We start from the raw sequence: 15,036 nt of genomic DNA on the forward strand, positions 1-15,036 counted from the left end.
GCAGATATATTATATTTTTTTAAATTTATATCTTTGATAATAATGTATTGGAAATATTTGCTGATAAGTATTCCAAACTTCCGATAAAGTCATGCTGCAATTACAGTTTCGGTTCAATCTTAGAGAGCATATTAATATTATTTCTAATCTTAAATCATTTACATTGGACATAAATTAAGTGCATGATAATGATTTCCATTTTTTTCTTTTCTATTTCATTTTAACACGACAAATAAGGTTTAACTATCCCATACTCGAATATATTCAATCGATTACACCTGCATTTGGTGAACTAGTAGCCTAACATGGAAATCTTGTGGTATGTTGATGTAAATCAGCCGATCAACTACAGGCATTTGGATGCATACAGAGATCGATTACTGCATTCGGATTACTCTAAGGGAAATTTAGAATTACACTGGAGCTAGTTAATTAGAATCTGACTTAATCCTCTGCATTCCGTAGCATAAACCAAGCTAGATTGCTTCGATTCATAGTAATGCAGCGTCGATAGGAAAATTCCCACCAAGGCTTTTGTTTGGAAAATTAGGAATATTGAAGTTACCACGTTTGTATCATCAGGAAGGAAATCTATGTTATTTAATTGTTGAGTTCTGAACGATGTAAATGTCTGCAAGAAGAATAATCAGAAAACTATCTTTTACACATTGTAAAAAATATGTTTTTAAGACTATTTTTTAATTACCAATATCATAAGAAATCATTTTTGTAAACAGTATGGAAATGTCCAATGATTAAGTTATTTATGGAAATAATTATAAAATTCAGATAATTCTTTAGTTGTTGGCAATATCCAGAAATGGAGCTTAACTTGTTCGATAATTTTTATAATAATCATTGTTAAAGGATAATTGTTTATAAATAATAAATTTTGAACACTCTGAATTGATTTATGCGTCTTCGAAATTCAACACATTGTAATAAATGTCTATTGTAACCTAAATTTCTATAGTCTACTGTAATGAATTTAATTGATAGCTACTAAAAATTTGCAAATCGTGTTTTAGCACGCTTAAAAATTAAAACACTACTTTCTGAAAAAAAAGGAAAATAGAGATGAAAATAGTGTTTAGATAAACATTATAACAGAAATAGTGAGCCTTGTGATAAATGAAATGGTACAAAATTTTGCATATCTCATAAAAGACCGTAAACCAACAATTTCTGCCAAATAATGATAAAGGGATTATATTGCTAACTCAATAAATTGGTACTAAAAATAAATTTCTTTTGTCAAATAAGACTATTATTAATTATTTGGGTTTCACAATTTGCCGTTTAATAAAGAGTCTCATGTTAAATAAGGTTCATTGAATCCTAAAAAGACATGCATCATTGTCGGTATGGAAAAAAAAAATGTGAAAATTTTCAAATTTAGATTTATTGATTATTTACTTATAAGCCAAATTGTCCTTTACTTGAGATAATAAAATGCTATAAGGTATATTTTTTAAATATCTAAGACGAATTAATTTATGGATAAATTTAATTTCTTTAACTATAATTTGTAAAAGAAAGCACTTAATATTTTAAAAAATGGTATATATATCAAATAAAGAAGATTAAGAATTAAATTTAGATTATCCTTTTTAACCCATTTGTTTCCTCAAGCAATAAGTTATTCAGAAATTTATTTGTATTTTACTTTTGTAAAATCTTCCATTCCTATTTAAAAAAAAGATCATTGCTTTATATTATATAAATGAATACAAAATCTATAAAATAACTATTTTTTATTTATTGTGGAATATTATAATCTAATTTTTTTCATTATTTTATTCATATCTAAGAGTGTTTCTTTATAGGTAAAAGTGAAAACATAGTTAAAAAAACAATGCATATAGATAAGAAAAGAATGTACAAACTTGCCAGTTAAATTTCATTATTATCATATTTATCATTTAATTAATTATAATAAATCATTATTAATGGTAAATAGATATCAAATAAGATCATAAAATAATTTCTCACATTATATTAAAACTTTATAGACAGAATGAGATAATATTCTGAATAATATACACTAATATATTGTAAATAATTTTGATTAACAATAATATAAGAAGAATTTAGAAACTAATTAAATTCCATCCTCTCACAGTGATTTCTTGAATTAAAATAAACAAATGCTTGAATAAAAAACATTTTACATATATTATTGTAACTGTCTAAAGGGAGTGAACAAATAAATATTGATAAAAGTAATAAAGAGGAACTAAAATAACGAAGGTCACATAATTATCTCTGGTAAACGTAAATATAATGGGTTGATGCATAATTATCGGGTGTTTTTTTTTTTTTTGAGGTGTCATGTTTTAATAAAAATGTACAGTATTTTATAAATTTATGAATGAAAATATTCTACTTTTAGGTTATAAAAATGCGTGTTAAGTTATAATAATTATTCGTCATATTATACTGTACCATTTTGAGAAAGGATGGCAAACAACTCAGTCATTCCGCGATCCCAGTGAACTTTTCGGGGAGGGCACAAACTTGATGCAGTCGACCATCATTTTCGACGATCAGGCATTTTTGGCAGCCTTAGCATGAGACGATAGCTTGAAAATTCGAATGCTGGCCAACAACTTCAATTTGGACTATTCAACCATCCTTCGTCGTTTCAAAATGTTTGGAAAGGTATGGAAATTCGCTGGCTTGGTCTCTACGAACTTAGTAACAACCATAAAGCAAAACGTGTCCGAATTTTCACCAATTTGCTTCAACGAAATGAGCGGGATCTGTTTCTGTAGAATCTTGTCACTGAGGATGAGTCATGTCTTCTCTTCAAAATCCTCAAAAGAAAGAAACATCGACTTTTGCTGATTATGCCCTTACCGAAAATTTTGTTGAGATCGCGAAATGACTGCGCTGCTTTTCATCTTTTCTCAAAGTGGTACAGTATTAAAAGACGAATATGAGTATGAATATCGATAAGAATTTTTATAACCAAAAAGTAGAATTTTTTCATTCCTAAATTTAAAAAATATATATTGTTATTTTTATTAAAATATAGCACGTCAACGAAACGCCTGATAATTCTGTACAGACTCAATATAATTGGAAAATTAATAACATTCAATAATGCAAAAAAAATGAAAATGATAACTTAAAAAAATTAAAAAAATCTATCGGAAAGTTTAAAAGAAAAAAAAATATAAAAGAGAATGAAATCTTTTGGGAAATATAATAAAATCTTAAGTTGAAATAGAAACTTCATATTTTGATCTTTCTACTTCATTTCATATATTATATGAGATCAGAATGATAAGAATGTACAGAAATTCATTTTTATTCGATCCATTAAATTGAGGAATATATAACAATAACTTTAATTATTTTATAATTCTTAAATAACTTCCATATCTCTATTCCTAAACTGACACCAAATTGGTCGATCTCAGAACTTCAAACCCCTTAGTTGAAAGTTTTTCGAATCACCATTTTACATAGCATTTGAATTATAATTTTATATGAATAAAAAATAAAGAGGTTCTCCTTAGAGAAATTTATGTCGGGCTGAAGTCTTTAGATAGGTGACAAAAACCAAAATAAAAAACCCTCAGAAAACTCTTCTATGCATTCGAATCACCTCTCTATAACTTAGGTGTTTCCACCAAAACCACTTAAGGCATGAAAAACGGTGCTATTTTGTGTACAGGCAAAACTCACAATGCTAAAAACAACTTCTTACGCTGGAAAACGAGAATATAAATAAATGTGGAAGCTCCTCGTAACTCTGGACACGTATCTGCAAACGCATTGACGGTGGCGAGAGAATAATTGGTATTTCAGGCACAGAATGTTATTCTCCCCGAGTGACGAAATTTCACACGAATGCCCAAATCCCTCCAGGGATATAGGAATTTTCCCGCACGTTGCATGGAGGAAAAATTCTATTCTAACAGAAATGACAAAAACAAGCTTTTTTTTTTTTTTTTTTTTTTATAGCGAGGAGTGAATTTCAATATGAATATTGAATATAACACCAGAGAGGAAAATATAAATGTAATCCGCTGTATACTGTTGCTCGTGTGCAAGGCTGGTTATTTTTTTTCCAAAATTCAAACTTGTATATTTATAATATAAACAAGTTATTATCATTTATAATATGAAATAAGATAACATTGTAATAAATCTTGATTGGTTTATGTATACTTTTACTAAACTTGTTCTATTAGAGATTTTGAAGATAAAATACTGTAAATTATTCTGCATTAAAATCCTGATATTTTGGAGTTGTGGAATATTGTACTTTAGTATCTTCTTAACTACACTATGTTATCTGGTATTTCCAGAACTAATTTATCAATTAATTAATTTTTTATTCTGTACTCAGGATACCATTTGGTAATAAGTTTTTTTCAAAATAATAGAATTTAAAATTTCATAATATTTATAATTATAAATTATAAATAATAAATTTTTTCTTACAAAAGCGGTTTTATATATATTGATAGTTTGATAATATATATATATATATATATATATATATATATATATATATATATATATATATAAGGGCAAATTCGACTTTTCAAATCCAAATTGTTATGGAAATGTAAATAAAATTTTATAATAAATTTTATTTTTGCTGTATTTTTAAACTTATCTTTATAAAACTAAATAGACTACCATTTTGTTTCCTTATTCCTTTAAAATCTGAATAAGCTTTATGCGTTGCTGTTGTATTTTATCTGAAATTTCAAGCTAATATTTAAATAATTTATAATATACAAAAATTACTTAATAAAAATTCTTGTGCATAAATGTGAGTCGCATTTCACTGCAAAATACAGTGCAAATTATGTAAAACTGGGGAACTAAAGAAAAAAATAAATTGTTTTTATATATTTAAAATGTTTCCTTTAATATAAATACGCATACCGAAACTTTAATTTCATAAGAATATAAATAACGATTTTCGCATATCTTATTAAGTGCAAAACTTTCAGAAGAATAATATGGAAATATATGAATAAAAACAAAAATACTGATTTTAAATTCTAAGAGTGAAAAGCAATCCGTATAGTTTATATAAGAAAATCCAAGCAAAACATAATTTTTTGTTGTGCTATTTTTTCAGAAAAAATTATTCGCAAGGTCATATTTGCATATATTACTTGAATTAACAGGTTTAGTTAAATCAATTTAAGTTAAAAACGTTTTTCATTTAAAATTCTCTTCAAATAAATATATAAAAATACGAAATATTTTTTTCATTTTAATAATTTGAGAAATATATTATGAAATAAAATAAGAATGTTCTTTTCATTTGGAAAATACATCGCCAAATATTTTGTATGATTCAATATAAAAAAAACGTATAAGAAATTCTCTTTAAAATTACAGCAAGATGGAACTTTACGAAATACATATATTTGAAAATCTTATACAATTTTGCACTAAATGAAATTCATTGGAACATTCACGATTATGAATATTATAAAGTGTTTATAATGTTCATAATGGTGAATTTTGAATATTGACATTATAAATTTTGGCATTTTTATAATGGCGAATTATTTATCTTTTTCTTAACATTATAAAAGTGGCAATTTATAAATGCAACCTTTTATGATGTCATGTAGAAAATATAATAATATATTTACAATGGCAAAACAATTACTATGGAAATAATCGAATTGTATTTGCACTACACAGGGAAAACAACACAAATTAAATTTTATATTCCTGAAATTCAATTATAAGTGAATGAATTAGAATCCTTCATTTGTTTCAAATAGACTTTTGATGAAAATTTTCAAACTATGCAAATCAAATAAAACATAACAATTTCGAATAGCGTTTAGTCTTGGTAGCCATCGTGTGTATATATATCAATGCGATTACAAATTAATATGGAAAACAATCAGCCACAAAGAGATTATTTTGAGTTTAATCTATGTTTATGCATTCTTCTCTGATTAATTCATAATATTTCAATTTATACTTGAGAACAATATTTGCGTTCTTTTCACAAAATGGAGAATTGCATTCATTCTACACTTTTCAACGAACACCATGCAACGAAATTCGACTTTGTCAATGTCATTTAATTTTTCTTTCCGAAACAATTATTAGTTGAGAAAATAAAGGAATGCTTACTGTTTCGAATTTTAGAAGATAAAGCTAAGCACTAAAAGCCCTTTCACCGCAAAGATTTAAATCTCAAATTACCTCACCTCGATGTCTCCACTAGAAATGTAAAGAATCTAATATTATTTTAAAATGTACTTTTTCGGTATTCTCCTCGCCTTACAGAATATATATTGTTCGTATTATTCTCCATCAACGACGCTATTTTGATATGAATGGAGTGAGCGATCAAAGGAACAACATCATTCTTGTTTCCTTGCAACGATTCCTTCCTGCATATAGACTTACTTTTGGTTTCTGTGAAAGCGTTCACATACACTGCAGAATTGCAATATTATGCTGGAAGAAAAGGAAATAGCGTGTGTCTTACATCATGCTATCCAGGAATATATTACTCCTGGAATAAAATACTGTTACTTTTTCTCTGATCTTTTCTTTTCTTCAAATAGGAATATGTTCCATTTTCATTTTATTTTGGAATTGTCTTTTAAGCTTAATCGTCGAATATCTGCTGCTAAGAAACTTCTCACAGTTTTCTTTTGTTCTTATTTTGACTTTCTTAAGATCCATATTACTGAAAATACGTGCCCTACATACGTTTAACCTTTATATCGTTCTATATACTTTACTTTGTCGATAAAGGATGCGTCTAAATGGTGGTCGTTTGATTCAGGAAATGACATAGCCTTACTTTTTCGCTCTGATAAATGCTGTTCTAGAATGCCGTTTGTGAACAAATACAAACTTGAATCGGGTTTAATTTTCAAGCAGGTGTTTACTACCTGATGAAAATAGTACAGAAGACAATAAGCATGTCATAGATCATAATTGTGTATTACATTTATTTATTTATATTAATTGTTTCGTATAGAGAATAATATTTTCAATTATTATATTAATTTATCATTATAGAGAAGAGGAGTACTGTAATTAATATGGGATTTAATATCATATACATGGATATAAATATAGTTTTTACTTTTATATAGATAATATTTATTTATTTTTTCCGTTCAGCTAATTGCTCAAAAATTCTAAAAGAAATGCGCGGAGATTACATTTTTAGTATGCTTTATTTTCAAATTTCCTATTTCATTCATTTAAGCAATAATAATTGTTACGCGTTTGTCTATTTATTATAAGGTAACATTGATGCGTACATAACTTGCACGTGCTTGGAAATTTATTTTAATTTCACTCTTTATTCTATTCTGTCTGGAATGATTGAAAATTTATTGTCAAAATTATTTAGCATCAAGTAATACACACAGAGGATTTCTACTTCAGTATTTTTAGTTCATATTATTTGGATTAATATGCCTGATATAAACTTTTATTTCGAATTATAGTTCAATGTGTAGTAATCATTTCTTTATCCTTATGAATCTAATATCATTATATGAAAGAAAAACTAAGCTATAAAAAAATCAAACTGATCTAAAATCATATTAAATGCTAAAATGAGATCTAAGCCAAGTATAAAAATACGTTTAACCTATATATTACAGAATACATATTGAACAAAAGAAAAATTTTTTAAGTACATTAAAAATATTAAAATATTCTTCAGAACTACATGTTATAAGTGGTAAATACATAAATATATTCTTCATATATGTATATTTTGAAATTTGTATTTAATTAAAATCACAATGAAATTGAAAAGCAATGTGAGATAAAGAGATATGTATTAACTTTTAAGCAAATCCTGGTTTTAGAATATAAATTTGTATGAAGTAAAAAAAATAGATTAATTGTATATTTGAAAAATGCATTACATTTTTATTATAAAATGTAATTAGATAATTCTTTCCAAATAATGCACATACGAAAATGAAGTTATATTATATTTCAAAAGATTCTGAATATATATTTGAATAAAAATCCAATTATTATATGCTAGATTTTTGCATATATTAAAAGAAATTTACAATTATTTTTAATCATTATATAAAGGAGTTATTTGATCAATTTCTAGAAGTAAAAGTAAGAAAACCATCTTCCATTTAGGTTTCAATTACTAAAAGTATACAAAAGGAGATGGAAAGAAACATTATGTGATTTCACGTAGACGTAATTTAAAATTTCATCACGTCGACTTTCTGTAAACAACGTTATGGAATCTTAATACCTCTACTTTACCGAATGTCTATAAAGAAATAAAACTGAAATTTCTTTCCAAATTGCATTGCGAAGAGGAAGTGGAACAGGAAATGTGTATTCTACTATCAATGTTCCTCCGTGGTCAGTATTTTTCTCTCCTAGCCATTTTAGTTTTATAGATATATGGAAACGTAAGTTTGCATGTAGATAGATGTATGATAACTAAATCAATTTTTGTACTTTGATTCATTTTGTAAGAAATGATTGATCAAGGCCAGTAAACAAACTAATAAATCACTAAACAAAGAATTCTGGAATCATTTTTTGTACCGAAAAGAACAAACTTGCCCTGTCATTTTTTGAAGCACGTGTTGAGAATGTATCCCACTCCCTTACTAGACAAAAGGTCCTGCCTGTTTTTCTTAGCGTTTGTTCCGAATATGAATGGGTCAGTTATTCAGATTTGACAGCGAATGCTAGATCTCAAAGTTTCTGAAATTTTTGTGAAATCGCTTCAAGATAGTTGAATTGTTTTCTTTGTCCAGTTTGTGTATAGAAAAAAATATTTTTCCATTCTGCATTTGTCTTTTGGTCAAGATAAAATGCAGAATCTTTTTAGATGCGTTAGAGAAATGTTTCTCAGAAAATTCTCCTGACTCATACAAGTGGAAAATTGAACAAAAATGAAATATATTAATTTTTAAAAAATATCTTTTTATGATATAAAAGCATGTTACTCGAATTCATATCTTTTATCAGAATTTTTACTTATTTTGCGATTAGAATATTTCAAGTTTAGCTGAATTTATTGAATCTATATAGCAATATTATTTTATTTAATTGTAAAAATACGTGTTAAAAACGTAAATAAATGTATGTATTTTGTTATATAGTATTTAACAAAATTTAATTTTAAATTTTCAGGAGAAAACCATATAGAAAGTGTGCAAAAGTACGTAATACTCTGAACTAAAAACAACACAAAATAACAACTAACTCTAAACAACAAAAAATAATTAATTGTCTTTACTGTTCAATAAAGATAAGGTTTTAGTTTCAGTATTTTATATTACTTCAGTGTGAAAAAGTCATGCTAATTTATAAATAGTTTGTATGTTTTTAAAATTTTTCAATACATATTTTAATAAAATTACTTTATATATGATATATTATTTTCCAAAATTAAATGAAAATCGATAGTTTTTATTTCAAAGAATTTTTCATTCTTATAATAAGCAATAATTTTTATTGATTGTACTTTGAATATAAAACACTCACTAGTTTTTATTACTATTCTTTAAATAATGTAATTTATAAAAAAAAAGCTTGTATGCTTTTTAAATGTTTCTATACAGATTTTAATACAATTATTTCATATATGCTACAATATTTTCCAAAATCCCAGTGAAAGCAAGTTTTTATTTCATCGAATCATTTTTGAAAAATTGTACCTTAACATTATACTATGAACTATTTACTCGAATTCGAAACTGAATTAATTTTTTATATATTAGAACGATTTATATATTAGAATGACTGAGTTTAAAACTTAATGAATGCTAGAAGCGTCGTAATTATACTGTTATTGCTTAAATATAATCTGGTCGAATTTTTAAAAATTCAAAGTCTCTTAAAGAAATTTATGTAATAAAAAATAATTGAATCGAGTTTTATGAAATTTTATGAAGAAATTATTCCCATAGAAATGATAAGAACAGCAGTAATTAATAAAAGAAAATTTATTTCCAAATGCATTAGGCAAAAATTCTGAAAAATATTTTACAAATTAAATGAATTTGATATAATTAAAAATGCATATAACTAATATTTCACATCGCATTTCGGGAATATTTAAAGCTAAAAGTTCATTAAAATTTCTTTGTTTTAAACTTCTTATCCCATATGTTAAAAGTAAGATTTAGGAATATATTTTGCAAAATTATGAAGAAAAAAAAAAGAAATTGAAACTGAAAAATGGAGGGTAAATATGTATATATGAATTATATGAAATTTGTTTGAATCTACAATTTAAAATTATGATATGAAATTTGAATCGGTTAAAAATTTAATGCAATAGTCCTATTAACAATAGTTAAAAGTTTAGAAAATGACACTGATTGTTTTAAAAGTAAATTAATAATGTAAGAATGTGTTTGTAAATGTGTAATTTGTTTAGAAAATGACACTGATTGTTTTAAAAGTAAATTAATAATGTAAGAATGTGTTTGTAAATGTGTAATGTGTTTAGAAAATGACACTATTTGTTTTAAAAGTAAATTCATCAAGTAATAAAATAAGCAGCTTAACTGCTGGATCAGTTGAATCAAAATAAAATTAAAATTTAGGTCTATCTGAATTTCGACAATTAAAAATTAGATAGATAATAACAAATAGTGATGTTTTACACACATAATTTATTTCTGAATAAAATAAAAATGTTTTTATGAATAAAATCATTATGATTAATTTTAGTAGAGTAATTTTCAATAGAAAAAAAAATTTCTTTGAATCATATTAATATTATTTGATTTTAAAGACCTTTATATTAAATCTTTTTTTGAAATTCGATTGAAAACATTTTCCGGTCATTATTTTCTTATGCATATTATCCTATTTGTATCATATTCATTGTTATAATATATAAAAATTTATGTTTTATAAATATAAGAACACGTTTAGAAACGAATGAAAATAAATATTTGTAAAGATTGAAATTTTCTTTTAGCAAAACCATTGAAAACATTTCTTTCCTATCAGAGAATTTAACTACATAAGCAGACACTAAATTAAGTATATTTTATTAAACGTCTTTTGATATGTAACTTTCTCTGTAAAATGCTAGTATTAAAACTTTATGAATACATTTCCTTTAAATTTTCAGTCGTGGGAATTTGAAATGATATAATATTTCAAATTCGAATCTACAAGGATTTATTATTTCCCACATTCTATCCCTGATGTAATTTAAATTCTCATCTGACAAAAAGTCCAGGCGGTTCTATCAATCCTTGTTCTGCCTCCAAGACGCCACCGCATCTCTATTCCACGAACAAACTGGTGTCATTTCCCTTTCGATTTTCTAAGCGATATCACTTTCGGTCACGACTGAATACATAAGGAAGACAAAATCGTATAAATTGCTTTGGCTAGACGCCCACTAGGGCAAGTCGAAGAAAATGAGAACACGGATTCGTTGAGACCAATATTTCAAACCATGTAGTTCTGAATGTTCCCCGGTAAGTACCTTATAGAATCAGTCTGCTTTGAACGTACACTTGTTCAACGCGGTCCTTATTTCCATTCGGTAACATAATGGATTTCCAGACGAATTGAGTTTTTCAGTTTCGTTTTATTCTTCCTTCATATTGGATTGTGGAAAAGCTGTGAATAATAGTCATATGTAAGGGATTCTCTGAAATTAATGGATTTTTCTTCCAAAGGTATTGATTTTATAGAGGTACAGAAACGTTCCACGTTTCTTCTTGAAAACTGGCTGATAAAAATGATTAAAAACAAAGAATGTTCATGGTTGGCTCTAGCAGTTCTTGTAGGTGTCAGTTAGGAAAATTGTCGTAGGAATTTAAACGAAAGTAGAACGTATGTCAGTTTTCTTTTATTTATGAAGTATTATTTAAATATAAACCAGTTTAGCTGATGAATTAAGGATGGAACAATTAATAGATGCTATATTATGTTTGGAAATTGCATCACGAGAAAGTAAATTTGTAACGAAACTGGCTCATATTTTTGTTGAAAGAAAGGGAATTGAGGATGTGATTAGAAAATAAAACTGCTATTTACGGGAGTTATATACATTCCTTAATATATTTTTAAATTGCAATAATTTGAAAAGCAGATGGAATCAAATTTCTCAAAAGAAAATATGAAACACTATCCTACTGCTATTTATGTCTTATTGTATATTTTTGTACTTTAACGTATGGAGTTGAACATTCTTTACATCTAAAGTAAATTATCATTCTCTAAAATCACATTGAAAAACCACATTTTATAGCACAGATAATGGGTTTTTCAATATTGTATATTAAATTATATTTTTCTCTTACTATATTTTTACTCAATATCTATATATACGCTAATGCGTATTCATGATGGTAAACAAAATGAGAAATTTATAAAAACGAATGTAATTTATTCATATTTCTGTACTTAATTACTAGTAAAATCTAGTTTACAATTTTCGTATAGTTTATTTTGGAAGAAAATTTCTGCTATTTAACGACCATCGCTTTAGTACTCCATGCAAAACCAAAATAATTCAGATAGTATTCTATATTTTTGAAAAAAATTTAATTCCAGAAAATTGATAAATAAGAATAACTTTATTCGTATTTGTTAAAAAGCAATAATTAACCATTTATAAATTTCAATTCTATTCATACTTTGAGAGTTTTGAAAAAATCTAATCTTCCCTTCTGTTTAGATATTGTTTTCAGTTTTGCCTTTGCATTTCAAAAGTACAGATTAGCAATTTCTGTTTTATTTCAAACATGACCAGTTTTGATGAAATACTTATTTAACTTAAATAAATTTGATTTCTCTTGTCATACGTAGAAATGCCTTTGTTGATGTGATATTCAAGTAAAAAGAAAAATTGTTTAACAAAAGTATTCGTCTAAAACTTTATTATGAATAATTCTCTAGAAGCATCTTTTTAAAACTTTTGACCATCTTTCTTAAAAATTAATAAAAAAAAATGTCAAAACTCTAAAAAATTTTGTTTCATATCATATATGATTCAGAAATGAAACTATCTAAAATAAATTTAGTAAACATGAAATTTTAAATCTATATATATATATATATATATATATATATATATATATATACAAAAGTATTAGAATCAAGTTAATAGGAACGGTAAATTATGTAAACAGAGCTTATGTAAACGTTAACTTTCAAAAACAGGAAATCACAATCGATTGTTTAAAGTTTCGTTCACTGTTGGATGGTATGTCTTGGCCTTTTCGTTTTTAATTTTAATTTTAATTTTAATGCTGTTTTTGTTTTTATTGTTATTGTTTTTATTGTATTTTTACTTTGTGGTTTTTTTCTAATTTGTTATTTTGTATTTCCTTTCTGTTAAAATGGTATATCTCTTGAGCATAATTTCGGGGGATTTTCGGGTCACGAGGAATCATTATTAGACTTAATGTCTGTATGTCCTCACAGAAAAAATCCCTTTATTTGAATCCCTGCCTGAGGGTGACCCTTGAAAAAGTCTTCAGGCCGGATTCTTTTTTAATATTTTTTAATAATTTTTTTGGTTTAATTTTTATTTGTTTTTTGTTTTTCCTATTAACTTGATTCTAATACTTTTGTATCAATTCATCTGTGTTTTAGAAGTAGCTGCAATTGCGCTCTCTAAATACTATGAAGTTCCTTTTTGGTTTTAGTTTAAATAGGTAATAAATTTTAGTTGCGATTTCGAAACTGTTTTGTTTCGTTTTCATTTTAGTTTCGTTTTCAAACTTTTTCTTACTTTAGATTGGTTACTTATATATATATATATATATATATATATATATATATATATATATATATATATATATATATATATATATATATATATATATATATATATATATATTTAAATATATATATATATATATATATATATAAACATACTGGCTTTATGTATATTCTCTTGAAATCGAAATTGTTTAGAGAATAACACTCTGAAATTCATATCTCCGTGCCATATTAAAATAAAATTCTTATGTTGTTTTACCAATTAACTTAAGGAATAAGAAAAAGTAACTGTAGATAAGAAAAGATAAAGAAAATGTACTGTGACCAGCAAGCATTTGGAGGAAATTAGAAATGATAAACATAATTATCAATAAGAGTTAAGGATAAATACATCACATATTGTAAATTGTTTTTATTTATCACATATTGTAGATTGTTTATATTTATGAATAATTTTGGAGAGTGTAAAACAAATTTCTAGATTTTTTGATGCACGAAGTCTTTAATTTTTTTCAAATCGAAAATAAATGTTTAATGTAATTCAGTTATGAAGTTCATTTTGCATTTGATAAAAAATTTAAGCTCATCGCTACGTTACAGGAATATAAAATTGTTGCAACATGATGTAATTCTACCAATGACGTTTTAACTGCTTTTTGTGCTAAATAAAAAAAAAACCCAAAAAATTATAAACTACAGAATTTAAATTATCAAATAAAATATGAAATATTAATAAGTCATTTAATAAAATGATCTCGAAAATGTAGAAGCGTCTATTACATCAACATTTTTAATAAATCTAAAAGAACTAAAATCGGATTTTAATTGTATAGATTCAATGGCGAATGCTGATAACAAGATGTAAGAAGTATTTAAATATAAGAAACATAATATGAACTCGTTTTTTTAAATTTCGTGAGTAGAAATTTAATGACAAGCGTTGGAACTCGACACTGTTACAAAAACCCTCACGACGTGAACGAACAGTAATATGTATACTTACCACTTTTAAATTTAATTACGTTTAAACAATAGAATCATTATTTTTGGGTTATCGTTAATGCTGAATCGCATGAATAAACAATAAATTATCCTATATATCATTTTAAAATATTATATACATTTTAAAATAATAACAGAAGAAATTATTTGTATATTAATATATTTACCAGAGAACTGTAGAAATTTCGCAATATCAGCAGAAATCTTTCGTAAGTATTAAATGTATATATACCAGAAAATTATAAAAGAATAACACAACGTTAGATCGATCTGTGAATTTCAGCAATATTTTTACACGCGATCGAGTTAAAAGTAATT

General features: G+C 25.5%; 1 protein-coding gene across 2 annotated transcripts in view; it reads right to left on the reverse strand.

Moving 5' to 3' along the window:
• LOC129969435 (nephrin-like) overlaps nucleotides 1-15,036 on the reverse strand; it is a 344,289-nt gene that overhangs the window by 37,774 nt on the left and 291,479 nt on the right. The gene's annotated exons all lie outside the window — the stretch shown is intronic.

The sequence above is a fragment of the Argiope bruennichi genome, chromosome 1, assembly GCF_947563725.1.
Source record: "Argiope bruennichi chromosome 1, qqArgBrue1.1, whole genome shotgun sequence".
In the NCBI taxonomy this organism is placed as follows: Eukaryota; Metazoa; Arthropoda; class Arachnida; order Araneae; family Araneidae; genus Argiope; species Argiope bruennichi.